At 35.9% G+C, this 25,182-nt stretch overlaps 1 protein-coding gene across 1 annotated transcript in view; it reads left to right on the forward strand.

Moving 5' to 3' along the window:
- Window positions 1-25,182, forward strand: part of SESN3 (sestrin 3) — a 67,102-nt gene that overhangs the window by 5,264 nt on the left and 36,656 nt on the right. The window lies entirely within an intron of this gene.

Raw genomic sequence — 25,182 nt, forward strand, 5'->3', positions numbered from 1 at the left:
CCCCCATCCCCCAGCTTCAGCATCTGTGGAATGCCTATAGGTACCTAAAACTCTCCAGGTAACATTAGTTGGAAATGTGACTTTTAGCCACTCTTTGACACATTATTGCAGATCAACTGGAGGGGAAAGAGAAGAGTTAGCTGGCTATTTTTATTATCTCTTTAACAGTAGTTTGGTTAATTCTTTAACGAGGTAAAGCACAGTTCTCAAATATGATCTTCAGACCCTGGGAGTATCCAAGATCATTTCAGCAGGCCTGGGAGGTCAAAACTATTTTCATGATCATACAAGACTTTATTTCTTCTTTCACTGTGCAAAAGCAGTGGAGGTAAAACTGTGCTGGCCCCTTAGTGTAACTCAGGGTAGTGGCACCAAACGATAATCACTGTTAAATTTTGTTAAATCCTGACCCTTGAGTGATGAGAAGTATACTATGTGCTTCTACTGCACAGCAATCTGGTTGTCTCTAGGGAAAGAATCTGTGCAGTTGTTTTAGTTGCAAGCTAAACTAGCCACTTTTAAAATGAACCCCATTTTTACTTAAAAGAACACCTGTTAGGCAAACTTTGGTTTGTCATACTTGGGTATTTGATAACAATTTTCTTAAGATTGAGTAATGTGACCCTGAAAATTTAAGGAAAAACACCGACAATATTTATTGCCAGTGATAAAATTCAAGCTTTCAAGGAATAATTCGAATTTTGGAAAATGTATATCTGTCACCATTAGCCTGAAAGCTTCCCAGTTCTTAAAGGTTCTCCTTTTGAAAGGAAGGGTGATTAATGGGTGTGATTTTTTTATAGTATATTATATTACAAAATGTGTCAACGTTTGGAAGATCTGCATGACTCAGTGAGCCAGTATCTTTTAAGTGACCAATGCATGAAGACATTGCTACTCAGGACCTTGCTTGCCTTCTCAGCTCAGAACCAACCAATTAGAGCACAATGGACATAATCTTTGCCATCTGACCATTCTTTTTACCACTGCCAATGAATATTGTCAGTCGTTTTCCTTGAATTTTCAGGATCACTTGACTCATTTTTGAGAAACTGTTTATCAAAATCATGCATGGGTAAAAAATCCATTCAAAATACAACATAGAGAAATGAATTTTAATATAATATAGAAAGTGAAGTTTACTGATTGGGCTTCAGATTCCACATTGTGACTCACCTTTCAGAAGCTCTACTTGTCAAGTTTTGGTGTAGTATCAAAGCAGGGTATTCACAATTATCTCTTGCATTGTCCAACTAAATATCTGTGTGAGGCCAGATTTTCCTTCCATACCTTCAATCAAAACCTATCACGACAGATTGAATACAGAAGCAGATATGAAATCCAGCTGTCTTACATTGAACAGACATTGAAGAGATTTACAAAAATGTAAATCTCTTCCATTTCTTCTGTTTTGAAAATAAAATTATTTTTATAAAAACCATGTGCCATGATAACATGTAGTGGATTTGTTATTATTTTAAATGAATTAATAGACATTCAAAAATTTCTGTTTTAACTTCTACACTAAATCCAATAGTAAATATTGACAGTTATAACGCACACATAAAGAGAAGCTCTTTGGGGACCTCAAGAGGAGGTCCTCTTTGGAGTTCCAAGACCAAAACTTTTGAGAACTGCTGAGCCAGAGATCCTGACAGCAGTGTATGTTGCATATACATGTAATTCTTTAGAGTGTCTATGGGGGAAATAAAATATCACTGGCAGAAAATGTAGATAAACCCAAACCAGTCATCTCTGCTCTATGTGGGGATCACTTGCAGATGCTGCCAGCACCTTTCAGTGACATCTCAGAAGCTTCTCTAGTACCACAGTACAGATGGTCCTTGATTGAGGAAGGTTTGACTTACAATTTTTTGACTTTATGGTGGTGCAAAGGTGATAGGCTTTCAGTAGAAACTGTATCTTTGAATTTTGAATTTTGATCTTTTCCTGGACCAGTGATATGCTTTATGATGCTCTCTTGTGATGCTGGGCAGCAGTAGCAAGTGGAGCTCCCGGTCTGCCATGTGATCATGAAGGTAAACAGCCAATTCACTTACAACCATTCCAGACACATACAATCATTCTGTTTTTCACCTTCAGTACAGTATACAGTAAGTTCCATGATGTATTCAACACTTTATTTTAAAATAGGCTTTGTGTTAGTTGATTTTGCCCAACTGTAGGCTAATGTAATTGTCCTGAGCACATTTAAGGTAGGCTAGGTGTATTAAATGCATTTTTGACCTAGGATATTTTTGATTTATGATGGATTTATTGGGATGTAACCCAATAAGTGGAGTAAGAGCTGTAGTAAGACTTAGACTAGCTAGAGATATCTTTCTGTAAGTTTTGTGAGCATCCCTTTACCTGGTAGAAACCGGGGATGGACAAAAACAAAGCTCTTTGGCTCTAAAGGAATGCTCTCCTTAGTACTTACTATGCAACAACTAAAGAATGGTCAGATCCAAAGATTATGTCCATTGTGCTCTAATTGGTTGGTTCTTGGCTGAAAAGGAAAGAAAGGCCCTGAGTAGCAAAGTTAGCCTTTTTTTCTTGAAAGCTGAGAAGTGTGGGAGAAGCAACAGAAGAAGGGACAAGAATCAGAAGAAAGAGGAGTATCAGTGTAGACTACTGATAACTAGATTGTTTCAATAAAGAACAAGAAAACCACTACTGTAGACAGGAGATAGGACAGCTCTGAATGTGGAAATCCCTAAATATTGCAGCCCTTTAAGGTATAGGGCATTTTCCACTTTGTGTGTGTGTGTGTGTGTGTGTGTGTGTGTGTGTGTGTGTGTGTGTGTGTGTGTGGTTGGGAGAGGGGGGGTTACCCTGTACACAAAGCTATGGCAGCCAACAACTACCTGTAATTCAGTGTGGTGTTGAAGGCATGGGCATAAGGATCTATCTGATTACATCTGGTGAGACCTATGAATGACTACCAGTAGCTGACCTGTCCATTAGACATCACTGTGGTAGGAGTGGGGATAGAGGGAGGAGGTGGAATTCACAATACACAGTACATACGTTGCCAAGCCAAAACATTTAGTCATGTATTGTGTTAACAGTTACGTTAAATGTATGAGTGGATGTATAAACTATTTGAAAATATCTATCCTATACCATCTAAACCTACAGTTAACATGTAGAATTTCTATTGTTCAAACTTTTTCTTAACAACTGTGACATCTCTAAAAAGTCTTTCCTAATCTTCAAACGTTTTTTTCTTCTGTCTTCTGGACTGCTATGCTAGTCAAGCATACTGCATTTATTGCACTTTGCATGTTGAATTATAATTAAAATTTATATATATCTTTCCCCTACTAGGTTGCCTCTTATTTGGGATCAGGTTAATGGAAAGTTTATTTTTAGCAAATATTGGCAGTACATTTATATTGAATACAGTATAATCTAGCTAAGAAAATGACAACTCTTTTCTCACTTTCCAAGATTTGTCTGTTCTTTATAGCCATATTTTGTCCTCTTTATTGATAAGATTTATCTGAACACTTTGAGAAGTTTAATAACAAAAATTATTTTTTCATCTTTGTGACCATGAGAATGTTTCGATTAAATATCATACCACTTTTTCGAGGGAGTTCTGATAGGCAGCAAGAATGTCAGTTCACTAAGAGGATCAGGACACTGGCCTTAGCAGTTGGTCTCTCTCAGAAATGTAAAATGGCCATTGCTTTGATAGGTACACATGCTTCATCTCCTGGAATCTGCTAGACTTCTCTAAGGGAAGGCTACTTTAAAGGAGTAACCTTTAAACCTCAATTTCTCTGCAGGTCTCCTCCTGAGGTTTGTTTCACCAGAGAATTCTGGTTAAGCCTTTCCCTCTTCTACCTCCCCCAAGTCTTTTACTTTGATCTCCTTGGCCACCAAGGAGATCACCCTTGGTAACTGTTAACCAGAGAATTCTTCATAGGCCTGGACTACCTCTTAGCTAGCCTTTAATTTTTAGATACTCCCAGAAGTTATTTATTGGTCTATGGGCCAGAATACTGACTGCCGCGCTAAGGGACACATGAATATTATGGGTTATTCAGTGGTGGGTTGCATTTTGCTGCTCCAAGCTAATAAGGAATGACAGCCATTTTACCTATGTTTCACAAAGAATGTATTGAACATAGCATATGCGTAAGTATGATCAAGTGTAAAACTGGCTGACTAGGGCCATGTTATTTTTTGTACCAGAGATTCTTTAAAGTATAGATTTGAGTAAGACTTACTTTCTCTACTAATTAATAGCTACTTGTACTGCAGGTATATGTTCTCATTTCTAGATATATATTTTATTTTTGCATCTTCCTATATTGCAAAGATGGAACTAGGCAGTTGAAGAAATGAAATCTCTCTTTCTTTTTTTTTTAGATATATGCAGAATTAGAAAGGTCAAATTTACCTCACAGGTAACTAAAACTGGATTTTGTGGAAGATTATGGTAATTATCTGAAACTGTAACTCTTAGTTTTGAAATGCATTTTATTATGTCAATAACAATAGTAGCTTCTATTGAATACCACCTATGTGCCATGGACTGTGCTAAGTATTCAGGCTCTACATGTGTATTATTATATTTAATCATCACAACAAACCTATAAAGAATTATTATTCACACTTTATGGATGAAGAAACTAGAGCTCAGAGAGCCTTAGTTACTTGCTTAAAATCATAGTACCAATAAGTGACAGACTCAGGATTTAAAACCAGTCTAACTCCAAAGCCTGGCTCTTTATACAGCTATAAACACTGCATTCCCTTGTACTCCACATGTTTTCTTTATGTACAAGATTCAGAAAACATAAAATTAATGAAACAATAGGACCTGATTACTTGAGATTAATAGGAGTGATTTCAAGTTCAGATATTTTCTACTACTTTAATTTTACATGAAAAATGTAATTTTTTCTCTTTATAAGATTAAATCAATGAGAATCAAATTGAAGTTCTCATTGGACAGTTTTGACCTATCTAGTTCATTGTTTTATCTATGTAAATCTATTGTTAATTTTGTGACCATTCTTATCCCAGGATATATTTTTCCTAATTTCCCAGCAAACTTTGACCGACTCCTTTTGCCAGCCAGCCATACATTAGTTCAATAACATTGATTCATTCAATAGTGCTATAATGTCTGTGACCAACGACACTGTCTAGAAACATTTTACGTATTGTGTCTCATAAAGAGGACCTCTAGAAAACATTCTCACTTTTTGGTAAATTTTTTTTTGCAGTAACAAAGAGTTAATTTATGAAGATAAGAAGTAGCATGAATGATTATTTCCACTATTCATTTTATTTAATTAATTAATTTTTATTTTTGGCTGCGTTGGGTCTTCGTCACTGTGTGCGGGCGTTCTCTAGTTGCGGTGAGTGGGGGCTACTCTTCGTTGAGGTGTGCGGCTTCTCAGCAGCAGCTTCTCTTGTTGCAGAGCATGAGCTCTAGGCATGTGGACTTCAGTAGTTGCAGCACATGGGCTCAGTAGTTGTGGCTCACGGGCTCTAGAGCGCAGGCTCAGTAGTTGTGGCGCACGGGCTTAGTTGCTCCGCGGCATGTGGGATCTTTCTGGACCAGGGATTGAACCCGTGTCCCCTGCATTGGCAGTCAGATTCTTAACCACTGTGCCGCCAGGGAAGTCCCTCCACTATTCATTTTGGCTTCCTGTGTTAAGGCAACAATGATAATGAAAGAAAACGAGGAAACCCTGGGACTTCATCCTTCCACTGGCCTTCCCCTGCCAACACTCCTACAGTACTGTGTCTACAGAAGAGTTTTTTGTCTTACAAAGGGAGAGAGATTTGTGGGAAGACGTGGTTTTGCTATTTGTTAATTGGAACTCTTGAGAGTTTTCTATAGAAACACAGTTAAGATATCTAGTTAGGTTCTGCAGTACTATTAATGTAACTAGTATTCTTAATAGCCATTTACTGATTAGGCTGGAAACCTAACTACTAGGTATAAGATTGTTTCCAGGGGAAGATACATTGTGAAATCGTAAGTAACTGCTTCACTGGAGCTGTCTTTCCTAACTTGTATGCTTAACACTAAGAAGGCTAATGATTTTGACAAAAAATATTTTTTAATATGTTCACTCTGAGAATATGTTTGGTTATTGGTTGTTGTGTCTAATAGGAAGACTGCAGTATCATCCAATATTCAAGCAGGAGTTGATGGAAGGGATAAAAATTGGATGATAATCAGGATGTTGAGATAACCAAGGGCCAGTATCAAGCTGACCTATCTTTATTCACTTTGTGCTCAGTAAGACTCTAGTCCAGAATGGTGCATTTTAAGCTGTTTCTACTACCCATTGTTGTCTTTAAGGTAATATAAATGAAAAAAATAATCAATTTTAACTCCCCAGCAAGTTTCCTTTTTATTTGAAATTAGGAATTTAACATGTGTATCTTAATTCTTTTGATATAAATTAATAAAGAAAACAAATTAGCCCAGCAAGTTTACTCCACTCAAAAAGAATTAAAACAAAACAAAAATCATCTAAGCTAAAGGTACCTTAGCACTAAACCCCAAGTGATGCTCAAATTCTTTTATCAAAGCTTTTTTGTATAATATATTACTTGAAATTAATGAATTCTCAGATGGAGTGTGGAATCCTATTTGTGTTATAGTTTTATTTTTTTAAGTATGACATATAGTTAATAATCTTGTGAAATATCAATTGTTTTATATTGTACAACTATTAAAATGACTACAAGGTCTAGGTTCTAATATTCTTTACACAAAGTATGTTGATTATTGAGCACCCAAGATTAACATGAACTTATAAGTATTCTTTTGACTATGCTAGAGACCTATTTAACATTTAGTGCCCTTAAAAATGAGGGGAAATATATATTTTGGTAAATAGGATTGTAGAAACAATTTTCCTTTTTTGGTAAAAATATATGGATTGCCATTTTACACTCATTCTGTGTCTCAATGCTATCACCCTTTAATGGCTTTCATATTCTCAAGCAGGCAAGAAATGTAAAGGCTGTAAACATTTATAAACCACTCACAAACTTTGTGAATATCTTTCATTCATTTATTCACTCAACAGACATGAAGTGCCCCTGCCTGTTAGACGCAGAAAGAACCCCAAGTGAGGACATCAGGGTTCTTGCGTAAGCAACGTGATGAGTTGCAACACACACCTGGATCTCACAAAGAGATCTTCAAGATTATGCCCCTCCCCTGGCAGATAGTATAGATCATGTTTGGCAACTGTTTCTATAAAGGGGTAGATAGTAGGTATTTTAGGCTTGCTGGCCCAAAGTAAGGGCTAAGGAGCTGTCTCTGTGACAGCTACTCACTTCTGCCTCTGTATTGTGAAACCAGCCATAGACAATTCATTAAAGAATGGATTCGGCTTTATTCCAATACAGTTTTATTTAGGGGTCCTGAAATTGTAATTTTGTATAATTTTCACATGTCATAAACATTCTTTTGATTTTTTTTCAGTCATTTAAAAATATAAAACCCATTCCTAGCTCCCAAGCAGCAGAAAAAGAGGTGGCAGGCCAGATTTAGCCAGCAGTCAGAAGTTTGCTGACTTCTTGGTGTAGAAGCAGTGCAAAGCATTTTGCATCAGAGACCTCGGTTAGGTGACCTTTCTGATAGGCCTATTAAAAAGTTTTTTCTATGTAATTCTATCTACTTTCATTGGTGTACAAAATTAATCAAAAGCCAACTATGTAATAAACATTACCATTTGTAAAAACAACTAACTGGAATGACCTGCCTATTTAGTACCTGGATAGAGAGCATGTAATTTGGATGGATCCAAAGTAAAACTTTAAAAATCTGTAGATACTGAATATACTTGAAAGCACATTTGTCAGGTCATTTAGCACCGATAAACAGAGTGTTTTTTACCTCTTTTGAAATTGTCACACCTTGTTTGAGTTCAGTGGAAGTGCCATTAGTATTACAGAGGCTAACATTTTAATTAAAGTTACATTTCGAGAGTTTTCCAAAATCTAATATGAGTTGTTTGGATTGATATGTCACAGTGCACAACTTATCACTTAAGAATCTGTTTTTGTGCTGGCCAGAGTCCCCGTGTTAGTATCACAGAGCTCTGTTACTCATACTATCTTTGAGGTCTCACGTGAAGAGAATATACAGTAGCTCCATAGACATTCCTATGACTACAGATTGGCAGTGCAACAAGCATTGTAGTTTTTTGTTTGTTTGTTTGGTTTTGGTTTTTTTGCGGTACGCGGGCTTCTCACTGCTGTGGCCTCTTACTGCTGTGGCCTCTCCCGTTGCGGAGCACAGGCTCCGGACGCGCAGCCTCAGCGGCCATGGCTCACGGGCCCAGCCGCTCCGCGGCATGTGGGATCTTCCCGGTTCGGGGGCACGAACCCGTGTCCCCTGCATCGGCAGGCGGACTCTCAACCACTGCGCCACCAGGGAAGCCCTGTAATTTTTATAGTAAATAATTTTAAAGAGTTGAACTCTGTCTTATTCCATTAAAGTCCTAATTCCTTATCTACCTTCCTCAACCAACATTCACATAGCGGCACTCAAGAACATTAAATGAAATGAACAGATGCTCCAGAGCTGACAAGAGTAGTACCTGAATGCAGAGATACGTGAATGTTGGTATTGGAGGGTGTGTGTGAGGGGAGGATAATTCCATGGAAACAAACCCCTTTCTGGTGAGTAGAAGTGATGGCTATCAGTAATTTAAACCTGGAAAATCATTAGCTATTCAAAATACTTTTTATGGAAATGAGCTTTAAAAATTTCACACTGAGCATTTAATCAGTGACTCTAACATGGCACCATTTATCCAGGTCCCACATTTGTAAAAGCATCAGTATATGATATTTTCCATGCTTGAGATCTAATGATACCCAGAGCAATGACACAGCTAGTGCAACGTGCAAGATTCAAACCTAGTCAGTCACTCAGAATTTTCATTGAAATGAAGATCGGTAACCATGCATTTTAATAATGTGTCCTCCAAACTACATCTGGTAGGGAGTTCTACTGACCAACTCTTGTTACGATTGCATATGGTTATGATGATATATGGGAGAATTAAATGTACATAACCCATGTATTGATACGGATGATCATTCTTGTTCTTCTATCTTATGAAGTAATCACAAATCTGATGCACTTGGTTTAAAAAAACAAATTTCCATAATGTCTAAGCAGCAGATATTAATGGAACACATTTTACTTTTAACTGATGTTAAACTTCTCAAGGTAAGTACGTGACATCAATGTGTTTTTCTCTTGCTTCCTTTACTAATGATCTGGATCAAAGCTATTGCAGAGAACATATTTGTCACAATGGCAAATGGAAAGATTTGATAATTAATGAATACCTGGATGATAAGTTCATTTAACTTCAGATATTTTTAAGGAACAATTTCTTACTGAGTAAGAAACTAACTCAGGTTCCTGCCATCAATGTGCTACAGGGTGTTGAATCTTTTAGAGTGCCAGTAAAATTTGAACATGTGTGGCAGTGTGCATTTAGTAATTTTAGCATTTAACAAACCACTGTGTTTCATGAAAGGTACTCTGATGTCATGAAAGTGAAGTAATTTGTCCTCTAGAACTCCTAACTCGTCCATCACTTTTTTTAGTGACAGGTATGCATTTCATGACCATAAAAAAGGAGAGGAGTGCGCTGTTACTATAAAAGGCCATTTCCTTTTATTCTGTCTTTATAGTCATTTTAATGCATTTTAGTGTTTATGGGTAATTAACTATCTGACAGAGCTGTAGAGCACTTGAAAACTAAAACATAATGTGCTGTCAGTTTTGGATCAATCAATCCAAGATCAAGGATTTCTAAAAATGAAGATGTAAGTCAGTGGAAAAGCTAGATGGGACTCATAGAAACTCGATACATATACATTTTCTGGAGCATATGTAATTGTCATAATTGATTTACAGTTATTTCTAAGAAAATTTTACATTCAAGTACTAAGTTCCTCTGCACAGTTTAATAGTAGATACTTGTTTTTCAAGGATTCACAGGCGACACAAGCCATTTATTGCTGGTCAGGGGGTTATTTTCCTGAATGTCATTGTAACCTCACAGCAGTTATCCAACCACTAGATAGCAGTTTTTTAGGAATTAACATAGTCTTGATTGAATTAATAGCCTTTCCAAATTGCTATGATTTACTGTTTTCCCCGAGGGACTGAAGCTATTGTTTTCTTTAAAATGGTTCATTTTGGGAAAGATTGAAGTAATTTTTAACAAGGAATAACAATTCTCTCATCTAAGGAGTTTGTTTAAGGTCTAGGACAATGGTTCTTGAAGTGTGGTCCTGGAGCTTGCAGCATCAGCATCACCTGGGACTTCGTTAGATGTGCAAATTCCTATACCCCATCCCAGACCCGCTGAATCGGAAACTCTGGAGGTGGGACCCATCAATCTGTATTTGAATAAGCCCCCCCAGGTGATACAGATGCACTCTATGGATTGAAAATTACTAGTTAGGATTCTTATCTAAATACTTCTACAAATCAAAATTTACACATCCATTTTACGTTCAGTATGCGTTATCAATTATTTGAGAAATATGGTAAAGGAGGAAATTGTTTCCAATTAAATTGATTCTAAAGCTCTACTCTTTAGAGATAATAATGGCAAGTACCAGCTCTAGAATCAGGAAGATTTCTTTTGCCTGTTTTAAAAATACAGATTTGAGACTTTCAGGTACAATTTGCTCTTATCTTGAGAAAAATGTTATTACATTGTTGCTAGATTCTGAACTTCAGCTTAAGGAAAAAAAGAGATGGGTTTTGGAAACTTGTTTATGACTGAAATCAAGTGAAAATATCTCCTGGAATTGCTTGTCTACATAAAAATAGGTGTTTTAGCACTAACACTGGTAGACTCTGATGGGTTTTATCATCTTAGGTGACTTTTATTGCAAGGAAGATTGATGTTTTAAGTTTTCATGGAAAATAAATTATCTTAGTTTTTTCTTAAATAGAAGGAGAAATGAATATATGTGTCTTAAAGACAGATTTAGAATTGCCACATTGTCCTTTTAAATTATTTTGAGTCTCTTAGATAAGATTAAATATGTATATAAATTATGAGTGTTCTTTTTTACCTGTAAACTGGTAGCTTACTCTTCAATTACGAATGGGATGTCAGGAAGCCTGAAAATTAAAATAAAACAAACTTAAGGAATGTATATTACACATGGGCCCTAGATAAAAGGATAAAAGATTGCTCTTTGAAAAGGAAAGATAGTTCCAGTTAGTTGCAGTTCATCTAGGATAGTGAATATAAGTACTTTTATTTTGTTGCATCTAATTTTGAGGTAATGGGAGTTTTCTTCATATTGTCTCTACCTTAGTACTAAAATTTAACCTGTGTTGCTCTTACTCAGGAAAAATAATGGACTGTATTAAATTGCCCCCTCCTAACCCACTCCCAAATTTCCCTTCTGTGTTGGCTGCCCAAGAAGCATTTTTAGTGACTTAATTCTAAACCATGGAGATCGATGCCTTTTTATTGACCACTTTTTTATCCTCCTTCTGTGAGGAAAGGACTAATGTAGTACCTTAAATAGAACTGTCTCCATGGCAATGGGCAGTCAGCTTTTGACTTTGAGACTTATAAAAAAGGAAATTTTAAAAGGCATTTTCATGGTCTAAAATAGCAGTACAGCAAAACTAAGGTATGAGACTATTTCCTGTCAGTTATTGCATGACTGATTAAGCTAGCATAACATCTTTCTTTACATAGCACTTTTTGTCTGAGTATTTCAAAATGCTATACAACAATTCCTTCCCTTAATTAATGAGTGATAATTGTTATCTTCAGATTAATAGAAAATTTGAGGAGCTCAGATATAAGATTAGAATTGGGTCCCTGAGAAAAAAGGGTTGCCTAGGTCTGGCTGTATTTTTTTTTTTTTTTTGCGGTACGCGGGCCTCTCACTGTTGTGGCCTCTCCCGTTGCGGAGCACAGGCTCCGGACGCGCAGGCTCAGCGGCCTTGGCTCACGGGCACAGCCGCTCCGCGGCATGTGGGATCTTCCCGGACCGGGGCACGAACCCGTGTCCCCTGCACCGGCAGGCGGACTCTCATCCACTGCGCCACCAGGGAAGCCCTGGGCCATTCTTGATTATAGTTAAACAGAATTATCTCTGAAACACTGGAAACAATGACAAGATTAAAAATAAAAGCTTAACAATTTCTGCCATCTTTTTCTAACTGGTTCCTACAGTTGGGGATCTGTGCATTACTTCTCCTGTTAAAAGACTTCCTTGGCAACCGCCTCCCTTGTTGCCTCTTGCATCCACACCCACTTAAGAGGTAAAGCCCTGTAGTTCTCATTGTTGGGCCACCTAGCCTTCCGTAAATGTCAGGAGTGTGCTGTATATTAGAGGTTAAAGAGTAAGACCACATTATCCTTTGTAATCTTCTTTCGTCCTTTTCTTTTCTGTATTCATTTCCTCCTTGACTAAGCCTTATCTTAGTATGGGGTTAATTTCCAGTTGAATCATCTCGCAACTTAAAAGTATCATCAGTAGGGGCTTCCCTGGTGGCGCAGTGGTTGAGAGTCCGCCTGCCGATGCAGGGGACACGGGTTCGTGCCCCGGTCAGGGAGGGTCCTGCATGCCACGGAGCGGCTGGGCCCGTGAGCCATGGCCGCTGAGCCTGCGTGTCCGGAGCCTGTGCTCCGCAACGGGAGAGGCCACAACAGTGAGAGGCCCGCGTACAGAAAAAAAAAAAAAAAAAAAGTATCATCAGTAAATACTTAATACCCTGATGTTACCGTTAACAAGGGAATTGATTAAACAAATTATGTGACATAAATGCAGTGGAGCACTAGACAACTCTCAGGATGTAGATCTATGTGTTGATGTGAACTGATGTCCATAATAGGTTATTGGATGGAAAAAAACCCCTTTATTAAGGATATTAGGTTTTTCCTTTTTTTAAAAAAGATAATACAGAAGGAGAGACTCCAAAATAAATAGTATTTGTTTCTGGGTGGTGAGGTTACTGGAAATTATTTTTACCATCTGTTTCTCTTCATTGCCTTTTGTTTGTTTTAACAATAAATATGTCTTTTATAAAAATGTTAAGACTCTCAGCATTTTGAAATAATAGAGTAGAACAAATTAAGTGAGGGATAGTGCTGAGAGCAAATCCAAGTGAGATGGTAAATTGAAGATGCCTTGAGATGAAAACAAAAGTTCATGCATTTAATAGATATCCATCGAAGCTACAGATAAACTGCCAAGGGAATAATAATGTGTGTGTAGGTGGCTAATGAGAGCTCAGATATGTAGCCACAGATGTATACAATCTGAAAATGAATGAAGGTATCGTAGCTGTTTCTATACCATATTCCTTTATGTTATCATAGCAATCATTCCAGGATTTCCCTTTAGGAACCTTATGTACTTACTAATATTTAATCAGAAAACTAGTTTTTTCTCTTTAACTTAGAATTCAAAAGATAGCTGCAATTGTATTCTTTTGCTTTTATACTCTATGGTAGGTGAGACATTGTATTTTCAGAAGTGTATCAAATCTGTAATTTGAACATTATATATTAATCTAGAGGTGTTTTCAATTAAGACCTAAAGATAGGAAAAGATGCTTAATTTGTGAAATAATTTAATTTACAGTTACTTAATTGGTATTTATGTTCAAGGGTTTTTGAAGAATACAAAGGTATACAGAATATGACCTAGATTTTAGAGAGCTTACTGTGTGGTTGGAAAGGAAGACCTTTTCTAAATTATTATGAAGGGAGGTAAAAAGGAAAACATATACCCTTTTAGCTTTTTATAGATAATCATAGATTATTATTTATCTTTAACAATTATGAAGTCATGAATAAAACTTCAATCACCCAAATATGCTAGTGTATCGACAGAAAGGTTAATCAAGTATTAAATATCAAATACTTGTTCTTATTTTTAAGGCAGAGTGATGTGATCTTGATGACTTTCTGCATTTTTAAGGATTTTTTAAATCTAAATTTTAATTCTTGAAAATGAGCATCACATTATAGAGTATCTATAACCAATTATTTTGTAAATGAGTGTTTCTCACTTAAGTAGCTTTATTTTCTAATTTTGTTTTCCATTTTTAACTGTCTGGGTCATTTGTTGAGCAAAATAGTGAATTAAGCGACTACTGTGAGTCAATAGTTTTCTAAATCCAGTCTACTCTATAAATCTTTTCTTTGACTTGTTAGATAATGATTAAGCACTTTGACTAGTTACACTGAACTTTATGAACTTGATGTTGCATAATTCTAATAATAGCAAACACATGTAGTAGATAATATGGCACTGTTTTAAGAGCTTGACAGGTATTAGCTCATATAATGTTTTTACTATCTGTTTCAATAGCCTTTTATTCACCCCATTAGTGAGGAAGGGATTCCTAGCTTTGGGTCATGGGGATCACCAAAGAAACAACGCTCAACACTGGACAGGTGAGATCAACAGTTTATTAGTTACATATACCACAGCCCAGGGAAAGAAAACACCGCATGCCACTCAGGCCATAGGGAGGTTGCACTCAGGAGTGAGCAATCAGGGGCCCTGGGAGGGAGGTTTTGTAGTATCAAGAAAGTACCTATTGGTTCCTGTGGGAATCTGTGATTGTCTTGCTTGAGTAATTCCATGGCTGGTGGGGAGGGAACTGAAACCTGCCGCTCAGAGATCAGCAGGAATTGCACCTGCTCCCTTTGATAAGAAGGGTTATTTCGCCAAGGGACCTTATCTGCACGAGCAGAGTGGGGAGAGGAACTTGCGTTTGAGCCATCTGAGGTCTTCCTGATTTCATCAGATACCTAGGCAGCGCGTAATATTGAGCCTTAATTTTAGGCTTTACACTATACGACCCTATGAGGTAGGTACAATTATTAACCCCATTTCATAGATGAGGAGATCAGGTACACAAGCTAACTTGCTTAGAACTATGATGACCACACCTCCAACCGTTGTCTTATATGTTTATGTTCCCTCAACCTAGATAGAAATTCTCAATATCCAGAAATAAAAGGAAGGCATATAGAAATTCAATGTTTTACACCCATTTCTATCTCGTAAATAGAAGTGAACTGCTTTTGTGTTTGTTTACTAGTTGTCATGAGTTTTCATGCATGCGCCCTGATGATTTTATTTCATTTCCCTTTATAAATCTGTAAACTCTGATATAAGTGAATACCTTTGCATTTCTTGATTGAGAGTTGTTGGATATAGTCATAATCAAGAGAGGTAATAGATTTGGGTTTTGTCTTCTAAGAGCCTTTAAAAGCAGAAGAAATATTAAGATAATTTGGATTTTATTCTGTCTAGCATGGGAGGGAATGGTCTACTGATCTAGTGTTTCTATGAGTAACTTAGCTATATTTCTTATAAATATTAAAAAAAAACCTTTGGGTGATAGAAATTTTGCTGGTTTACTTGATTCCAACTTTGGAATTTGCAAATGTGATTTTTCATTATATTTTTAAAAACATACTTTAACTATACAACAGAAAGTAACTGATGGTTATCTGCGATATATATCCTGTTTTATCACTCTAATGATATCAGAACATCTCATTTTTCTTGATAAAATTGGATATCTTTTTCTGTGGATTTGGTCTTCAAATAATGCAAATCTAATTATAAACTGCCTGAATTAACCCTGGTTTTGTTTTTACTTTTCTTTTTTATTATGGCTAAATCTTTGATATAAGGAAGATAAATATTTATTTATAGAGTATTACTTATCATGAACTATATGACAATTAAAAGCAGAATTTCCACACTTGAGTTTTTCTCATTGCCTTCACCTTGCCTGTGAACTTTGTCAAATTAACTTTTTTTTTTAAATAAAAACAATTTCACATCTATTTATTAAATAGTCTTGAGTCATCTGGTCCATAGGGATAATAAACTTTTTTAGTATTCTTTCTGTCTTAATGAGAGCTGTGCTTCACTGATGTAGTGTCATAATGCAACATGCTGTTAATTCTGCTGTAACACTTATGCAGATTTGTTCCAATTGATGTATTAGGGAATAATTTGAGCATGATGGTGAATTTTGCATTTGCTTATGGGCAATTTCATCCAAGAGAAATACTAGGTGAATTCAGAAAACCACACCTAGTTGACCTGAACTGCCTAGGAATACCCTAAACACACATGTTGCTCAAACATTCACCCTCCACCTCAGTTCACCAGTGTGTTTTGAGCACTGTCCATCCACATCTGGTGTCACAACTTTCCAACCAATTTCAGATCATCTTCCTTCCACTGCTTCATAACTCACAAGCTGTAGACCCTCCAGCACGTACTTCCATAAACGATCTTCAGATCTTTTTCAAGGTAATGGGCCATATTTGCTGTAATGCTTATATATTTTTTAGCAATTTAATGTGTGTGAAACTTTGATACTATTTTTTATTAGGTTCTTTTTTTAAAGTGTAAAACTGATGCACTTTTTTTAGTATTGTGCCCTTAACGTCACTTTCCCCATAAGCCTGTGGTTTTATTGCATGATTTTGCACAGTGCAGTGAATTTTTAGGGGCACATGTATTGTGTTATAGCAGAATGACTGTAATTGTAAAGGTTATCTTCTTTTTTTTTCCCCCTAAATTACCCTTGGCTTTTAGTTAATTCATTGTAATAGTGTGATTAGTTTAGTAAATTTACTAATTATAAATGTGATAAATCAGGCATAGAAACTCAGTAGATTTTTTAAAATAATTAGATCATTAGAGATCACAGATATCTTTAAAATATGTCACCTGTGAGGGCCCCAGAGGGAACTGTCATGTACTCATCACCTAAATTCATGGTTAAAAGCATAATTTATTATTGTAACATTATTAAAATTTATGTTTGGGGGAAATTATGGGGAAAAGGAAATTACAAAGTTGTAAAAAATCATGATCTCTAGTACATTTATATTTTTGCATCTACATATGTATGCTTAGAAAAACATTGGAAGGATAGAAGTCACCATGTTAACAGTGGTAGTTTTTGTATGAGGAAATTATGAAGAATTTTTGTTTGTTCTCTGTGTTTTTCTTTATTTTCCATCATGAGTAAAAGTTAAGCTTTATAATGAGAAAAAAAGAAAAACTACAGAGGGGGGAAGAGCACACAAGTTGTGGGGTGCAGTATAGTACTAACAATCATGTAATTTAATTTTTAATGAAGCTCTTAGGAAAACATAATCCAGAATGGAGGGAAATTAGTAAATCTTGCCAGAAATTCTGTCTAAAATTTGAATATAGGGCTACTTTTCATTTTGTGCCCACTATATTCTTGACACAGTACTAAATTTTTTTCTTCATACCTTATCTCATTTAATCCTTATAACGTATCTTATGAAGTTGAGATACCATCCCCACTTGAAGAGAATAAATTGAGGCTTGAAGAGATTAAATATTTACCTGCTGCCTTGGATGCTGCACTATTATCAATATAATGCATTACTTTTTCTCTGAGGAAATGTGTGTTTTTGAAACACTTTTGTTTATTTTTTATTTGTAATAAGAAAAACTATCATATTGTTCTCTAAATTAGAAAAAAGCACTTATTTGGGGGAAAAATGTTGTTAACTTTTGTAGAGAAGGACCCCATTGCCTTAAAATCTTGTAGAACATTGCCACTCAAGGCTTATGAATCTGTATTTCATGTTTTGCCGCTAAAGGAATAAATGTTACTTCAAGGCTTATCCGTGAAATTAAACTGGGCCCTCTGTTCCATATAGCATTCTTATTTGATATTTTCATGTTTTTCTCTGAGAAATCAAATAATAACATTAACAAAATACAAAAGAAATCATTGGCTATCGGAAATGCAGATGTCCCTTGGTACCTTGCAATTATTTAAAAAGTATTTGCCAACTAAATTCTGATGATTCAATAATCACACGTCTATTCAAACTGTTATTTAAAATAATTGTATTCACATGGGTAAGAGAGTCAACTTCGTTAAGTTCACTTCTGCTCTTGAGTATAACATAAAATCACCATTTGATTCGTCTTTAAATCCTCTAAAAACTATCATTGGACTAGTTTTATTGATTTGGAAATGTACTTTCTCATATGAACTTAATCGTGAGGTCTTATAACCACTTATATAATTGTGCTGAGAAAACTCAGAGTTGTTCCCACTGTAATACACTCCTCTTAGAGAAAAGATAGTTTGGAGCACAACTAGGGAAAAAAATTCTTTGCTTTAGAAAGTAAAATTAAGCTTTGAAGGGCAAACAATAAAAACTCATGGGGAAGATCTGCAGCTTCAGCTTTTCCATTTGTATGCTTCTTTTTGGACCCACTGCCATACTTGGAGGAAGCAAAAGCATCTTCTTCTCCATGTGGAGAAGCAGCAAGACACCCATTAGACAGCCAGCACCAGCTGCCAGCAATTGAGTGAGGCATCTTGACCTATCAGGCAGTCTGTACGTGCTGATAATTATATACATGTTTGGCATAGCAATGATCATGTGGCTCTTCTTATAGAGGAGAAAAATCTTGTATCTTTTGGAGACTGCATTCTAGGGAAGAAACAGCTGTATCTGAAGACCTCTAAGATTATATAAACTCCCTAAAAATATGTTAGGGAAAATTAGAACTCACAAATATAGACAGGCCTAGTAATACTTAATTCTGAAGCTAAAAATCTGTAATACATTTTTAAATAGAAATATCTGAGAACAAGTCCGTACATCATTTTGTGATGACTTTGAAAAATAATTTATGGTATTTATGAGAGATTATAAAGATTATTAATCTTATAAAGATTACTTACAACGCTTTCATCATTCACATAAAACAGCTTATCATAATCCCTTGATTTATTTTGGGGGAAAAAGAAACGAGAGAAAGAAGAAAACCTTTAAGCAACATGGATCCTGACAAGAAATAGTTTTTTTTATTTTTAATTTTTTTGGAGTATGGTATGTTTTCTTAACTGGATTATTGAAAAGAATCTTAGATATACTTAAAGTCATTCTGTTTTAAATATGTATACATTATATATATATATTTATCTATAATATAGGTTATCTTCTAATCTTGGCTTTATAACATTTTATCGAAAACTTTTTTAGTTTATTAATAGACTATAAGTAAAATGGTTATTTTTAAAATAACATTTATTTTAAACTAGTTAAAACAATGAGAAAGTAATTCTAAAACAAATTGGTTATGTTGCTTCTGAAAACTTTCTACCAGCATTTAGAGCCCCTCACAACATTGTGTATTACCAGAGAATGTTAATGCAAAAAGGCCCTCAGAGATCATCTTTCTCATTTTTTATTTTTCAAATGAGAAAAGTGATGCCCCAGAAACTGATCAAAGTCTCTCAGTGCTTGAGAAGGGAAAAGAACTCAGGTTTTTCATACCCTTTTCATCATATTACCTTGCCTATACCATTCAGTTACATATCGTTCTGTTTATTATTGTTTGAGGTATATATGTCTAATTTCACCAGCTAGGTTGTAAGCTCCTTTTAGGTAGCTTTTATATTGATACTTTGTATATTCTTAAGAGAGCTATTACATAAGCTGTTTAACAATGAAGAATTCAGTGCATAACTGAATGGTTATGGATGGTTGTTTGATTTGAATATGTGTTTTTAACTTAGAATGCTTAGTGCAGTGTTCTGGTTCCCACTAGATGTCCTTTTAATGCTTAAAAATTAGTAATGCTTAAATCACATGAATGATCGTTATTTATTTTGAGTTAACCAGAAGACAATTCAGTATGCTAACACTGAAGACTTAAGTACAGGCCATCCTTAGTTAAAATAAGTTGTCTGTTAAAATAGAATAAGAAAGAACAGAACATTGCATGGATAACATCTGTATGTAAGCTAACCTGGAAAGTGGGAGGAACTATCAAGAGAATGACAAATTAAAGAAAGTCTTCTTGATTATTAGAAAATAATTATTTTCACAGATCTCAATTGTAACATAGTTGCAGCATGTTCCTTCAATCAAAAACTACATCATGAGAAATTTTTTGCCAAAACAAATTCAAAAGCTTTGGATGTTGTGAAACAGCGGTCCCCAACCTTTTTGGCACCAGGGACAGATTTCATGGAAGACAGTTTTTCTGCGGGGGAGGGGGGATGGTTCAGGTGGTAATGTGAGCGATGGGGAGCGGCAGATGAAGCTTTGCGTGGTCCACGGCCACTCACCTTCTGCTGTGCAGGTGGTGGTGGAGGACCCCTGTTGCAAAATAATTCTATTCATTTATAATAGGTGTGTGTGTGTGTGTGTGTGTGTGTGTGTGTGTGTGTGTGGTGCTTTTTAGGACTACCATGAGTCCAGGATGCCAAGAAATGATTTTTAAAGTGGTTTTTGTCCAAAAATTGTTACTTAGTATCATTAAATGCGTAATAGGCTCAGTAATACATAGGAAAATTGTGATCAATCAACATTTATTGAGCACCTGATTTGAATTAATTATTCAAGTTAATTAAGATGGAACACTTCTTTTATAATCAAATTGGTGATAGAGAAGATAAAGACATGTGTAAAGGTATAACCCAGAAAGGAGACAGTTCACTGGATTTGAATGATTCAATATAGTGTATGTGGGAACTCAGTTGGGCCTCATGAGATGAGTGAGCAACATTGTAATAAATATGAAGAGGGGACATGGCATTCCACATGGAGGTTCAGGGATGAAGGAACAGAAATATGCAAAGGAATATTTCGGAGTCAGCAAATCAGTGTAGCCAAAGTGAAGTGTTCAATTCGGGAACACTTGGAAAACAAACACTGGAAAGCTAGGTAAGGGCCAGAATGTTGAAAACCTTACCTTTTTTGTTTCTACTGTACTTCCCCCAATCCCCATCCCCCACCCCCACCCCCGCTGGGGATAAAGTAATAGCCTAAAATCAGTAGTGGTGATGGAAACAGAAAGCATAATAGAGTCACTGAAAGAAAGTTTGTGAGCAGGCGGTATTAGAACCTGGTATGAAGTTATTAAGTGTTATGGTGTTATGCATGATAGGAAATTTGGGTCTTTAAGTGCAGATTAAAATGATAAAGCACTTGACTCTTGCCAGCAATTTCATCTCCCTGAACCCCATATCCTTCCATATACCTGCCTTATAAACGTATATCTCTGGATTTTTAGAATCAACCTCAATCCAAGCTGCCTCATTCTCCTGATTTCTTTTATACCAGTTGGTGTCACCATTATTCATCCATCCATTCATCCAATTCCGAATTCTGCGAGGCATCCTAGACATCTCACTATCCTCATAGCCAATCCGTCACTCAATTCCGTTTATTCTACCTCCTAAAAAGCTCTCAACATAATTCCTTTTCTTAATCCATACTGCTTAGTTAAGCCAAGTCGTCTCTTTCCTAGAACTTATAGTAGCCTTATAATGGGCTTTATTTCCTCCAACTTCCCCACCCCAGCCCATTTTCCAACTGATGTCAGAAATGCTTTCTCAAAAGACAATATCCTTTTAATATTGTCTGTCATTTATATGAATTCAAAACTCTTGGCATTCATATATGGCTCTTGCTTATGTCTCAAGTCTTATTCCCTGAGAACTATCCAGGGATCATATAGAAACAGCATATGGTTCTCCAAATGTATCATGTCTTTGTATTTTCTTTTTTTTTTTTTAACATCTTTATTGGAGTATAATTGTCTTTGTATTTTCTATTCCTTTTCTCCGGGATGTTGTACCCTCATGGACCTAGCCATCTTTTTCTAGGTAGTCTAACAAATCTTTATTTCTTCGTAAAGAATTATCCCATCTGGAGGGCAATTTTGAACCATCCTCTTGCAGAATTAGGCTTATCCTATCTTGGTCATCTCCATTAAAGCTCCTAACAGGTATTGTAACTGTGCATCCAAATTTATTCACCTCGTGTTTCCTTGAGGTCAGCACCTATACTTTATTTATCTTTATACGTCCAGTTCTTAGCCCAAGACCTTCCAGATAACAATCTTTAAAAAATCAAAAAAAAATTGAATGAATTAATAGTTCTTCTTTATAAAAGTTACAACGCTTAATCTTAGTAAGGTTTAAATATACATAACACATTTTTTCCTCTAACTTGTAAAGTACCAAGACTTTATTGTAATAATTGCCATTTATTAAATGCCTGTTGCATGTCAGGGACTTCGCTAGGCACCTTTAAAAAACTATCATGAAAAATGTCACTCTACACAAAAGCAGAAAGAACAGTGTAATGAGCCTCCAAAACCTATCACCAAATTCAATATTGGCAAGATTTTGCTACTCTTACTTTATCAATACTGTGGTGGTGTTATTGTTGCTGAAGTAATTTAAATTAAATCTCAAAACTCATTTCCTTTTACCCCTACATATGTTAGTATGCATTTCTAAAATATACAGACACATTCTTGTATAGCTACAATGCCAGTATCACACTTAACAAAATTAGCAATAATTGCTTGATGTCATTTAATACCTCATCTTATTCAAGTTCCTGCCAATTGTTTAATGTCTTTTCCGAGGTAACTGTTTCTGAATTAGGTTCACCATTACATTTGGTTGTTAGGTCTTTTAAGTCTCTCTTAGGAGTAGTTCATCCTTTTATTTTTGTTTTTGTTTTTCATGGCTTTAACTTGTTGTTTTCAGCTGTCCTCTAGAATATTTTGTAACCTAGGTAGTTTTCTATGCTTCCTCATGTCATTTCACTTGCTCCTCTGACCTTCTATTTCCTGTGAATTTGAAGTTGGGCCTGAAGGCTTGATTAAGTTCAGGTTCAAATTATTTTTGTATATAGACATTTTCCTCATCCTATTTTATGGCTGTATTGATAGGTTAGATTCCCGCAAGTGGGATTGCTGGGTCAAAGGGTAGATGAATATGTAGTTTTTCTAGACATTGTCAAATTCCTATCGGTGGGGAGGGGTTTGTTTGATTTTGCATTCCCACAGTTTTTGGGACTGCCTGTTCCCCTATAGTTTTGACAATAAATATGTTGCCTAACTTGGATTTTTGTCAATCTGGTGTGTGAAATATAATATTTGCTTTTCCTTTTATGAGTTACTTCTGTGAATTGCCCATTCTTTGTTCACTTTTTGATCTTGTTGTCGGTTTTTCCCTCATGATTTACAGGAGCTCCTTATATAATTGATATATTAGCCATTGTCTGTGTTAAATTGCAAATATTTGTCTTCTGATTTTGTTTATTGTATTTTTGTACCATACAAAAGGTTTTTTTTTAAGTGTGTGTGTGTGTGTGTGTGTGTGTGTGTAGTTGAATTAGCAATTTTGTATTGTTTCTGGATTTTGAGTCATAATTAGGGAAGTTCCATTGGTTTGTCTATGTGCTAACACAACTCCTTTAATTATAAAACTACGATCTTTTACTATATGGCAGAGCTTGCACCCCTTCTACATTGCTCTTCTGTTATAGGGTTTTCTTGATCGTTCACGCTTAACTGTTTTACAATTAAGTTTATTTTACAAATAAGGAAATGAACACTTCCACAGAAGTTCTATGACCATGTAGTAATGAGAAAAGTAAAAAATAATAATTGTTCTTAATGGTTCCTTAACACTTTGTCTTCGCGTGAAGGTTACTTTTAGCAATCCTTTTGCAACTGTAACCGTTCATAAGGATACATAATTAAAAGGAGGAGAGACGAGAGTGTATTGGAAACATTTATTTCAATCAGTGGTTCCCAAAGTGTGGCAGTGGACCTCTAGCTTTTAGCACAAATCAAAGCAGTGGCATTACCCTGAAATAATAATCATTATTTAACTCAACAGCCTGTATTCACACACACACAAAAAAAGTCCGTTTCACTGAAGAATATCCTTGATGAAACAGTAAAACTTATGCATTTTATTAAATCCTGACCATTGAATACTTATCATTTTAATAATCCCTGTTTCAAAATGGAGAATAAAAACAAAGCTCTTCTCCATGCCAAAGTATGGTGGCTGTCTTGAGGAAAAGCAGCTGTGGGACAGAGTTGTGAGCCAAACTAGTCATTTTTTTGAACACCATTTATTTTTATTTATTTATTTATTTTTTTGCGGTACGCGGGCCTCTCACTGCTGTGGCCCCTCCGGTTGCGGAGCACAGGCACCGGACGCACAGCCTCAGCGTCGCGTCCATGGCTCACAGGCCCAGCCGCTCCGCGGCATGTGGGATCTTCCCGGACCGGGGCACGAACCCGTGTCCCCTGCATTGGCAGGCGGACTCTCAACCACTGCGCCACCAGGGAAGCCCTGAACACCATTTTTATATGAAAAAATGACCGACTCATAGCTATGGTTATTCAGACTTGGGTATTTAGTAGATACTTTTATAAAAATGAACAAAGTGAATCCATCACTCCCGGGAAAACAACTGATAGGATTTATTGCCAATGATAAAATTTGAACTTTGAGGAGAAAAGAATTTTGGAAAACAGGTATCTCGACCATGAGCTTGACCGCTTCTCAAAACTTAAAGATTTTTCTGATATGAACAGTGCTGACATTAACACATTTTATTTTAAATAATATATTCGATGTGTCAACTTTGGAAAACCTGTCAAATGCAGTGATCCACTATTTTCTAAATGACCAATGGTTAATAATACAAAATCTTGCATGGATAAATGATCCCTTGAAAGTATAAGATAAACCAATGGATTTTTTTTAATTTTTTAATTTAATTTTATTTATACAGCAGGTTCTTATTAGTTATCTGTTTTATACATATTAGTGTATACATGTTAATCCCAATCTCCCAATTCATCCCACCACCACCACCACCCCCCTGCCACTTTCCCCCCTTGGTGTCCATACATTTGTTCTCTACATCTGTGTCTCTATTTCTGACCTGCAAACCGGTTCATCTGTACCATTTTTCTAGGTTCCACATATATGTGTTAATATATGATATTTGTTTTTCTCTTTCTGACTTACTTGACTGTATGACAGCCTCTAGATCCATCCATGTCTCTACAAATGACCCAATTGCATTCCTTTTTATGGCTGAGTAATATTCCATTGTATATATGTACCACATCTTCTTTATCCATTCATCTGTTGATGGGCATTTAGGTTGCTTCCATGACCTGGCTATTGTAAAAAGTGCTGCAATGAACATTGGGGTGCATGTGTCTTTTTAAATTATGGTTTTCTCTGGATATATGCCCAGTAGTGGGATTGCTGGGTCATATGGTAATTCTATTTTAAGTTGTTTTTTT

The sequence above is a fragment of the Delphinus delphis genome, chromosome 8, assembly GCF_949987515.2.
Source record: "Delphinus delphis chromosome 8, mDelDel1.2, whole genome shotgun sequence".
NCBI classification, from domain to species: domain Eukaryota; kingdom Metazoa; phylum Chordata; class Mammalia; order Artiodactyla; family Delphinidae; genus Delphinus; species Delphinus delphis.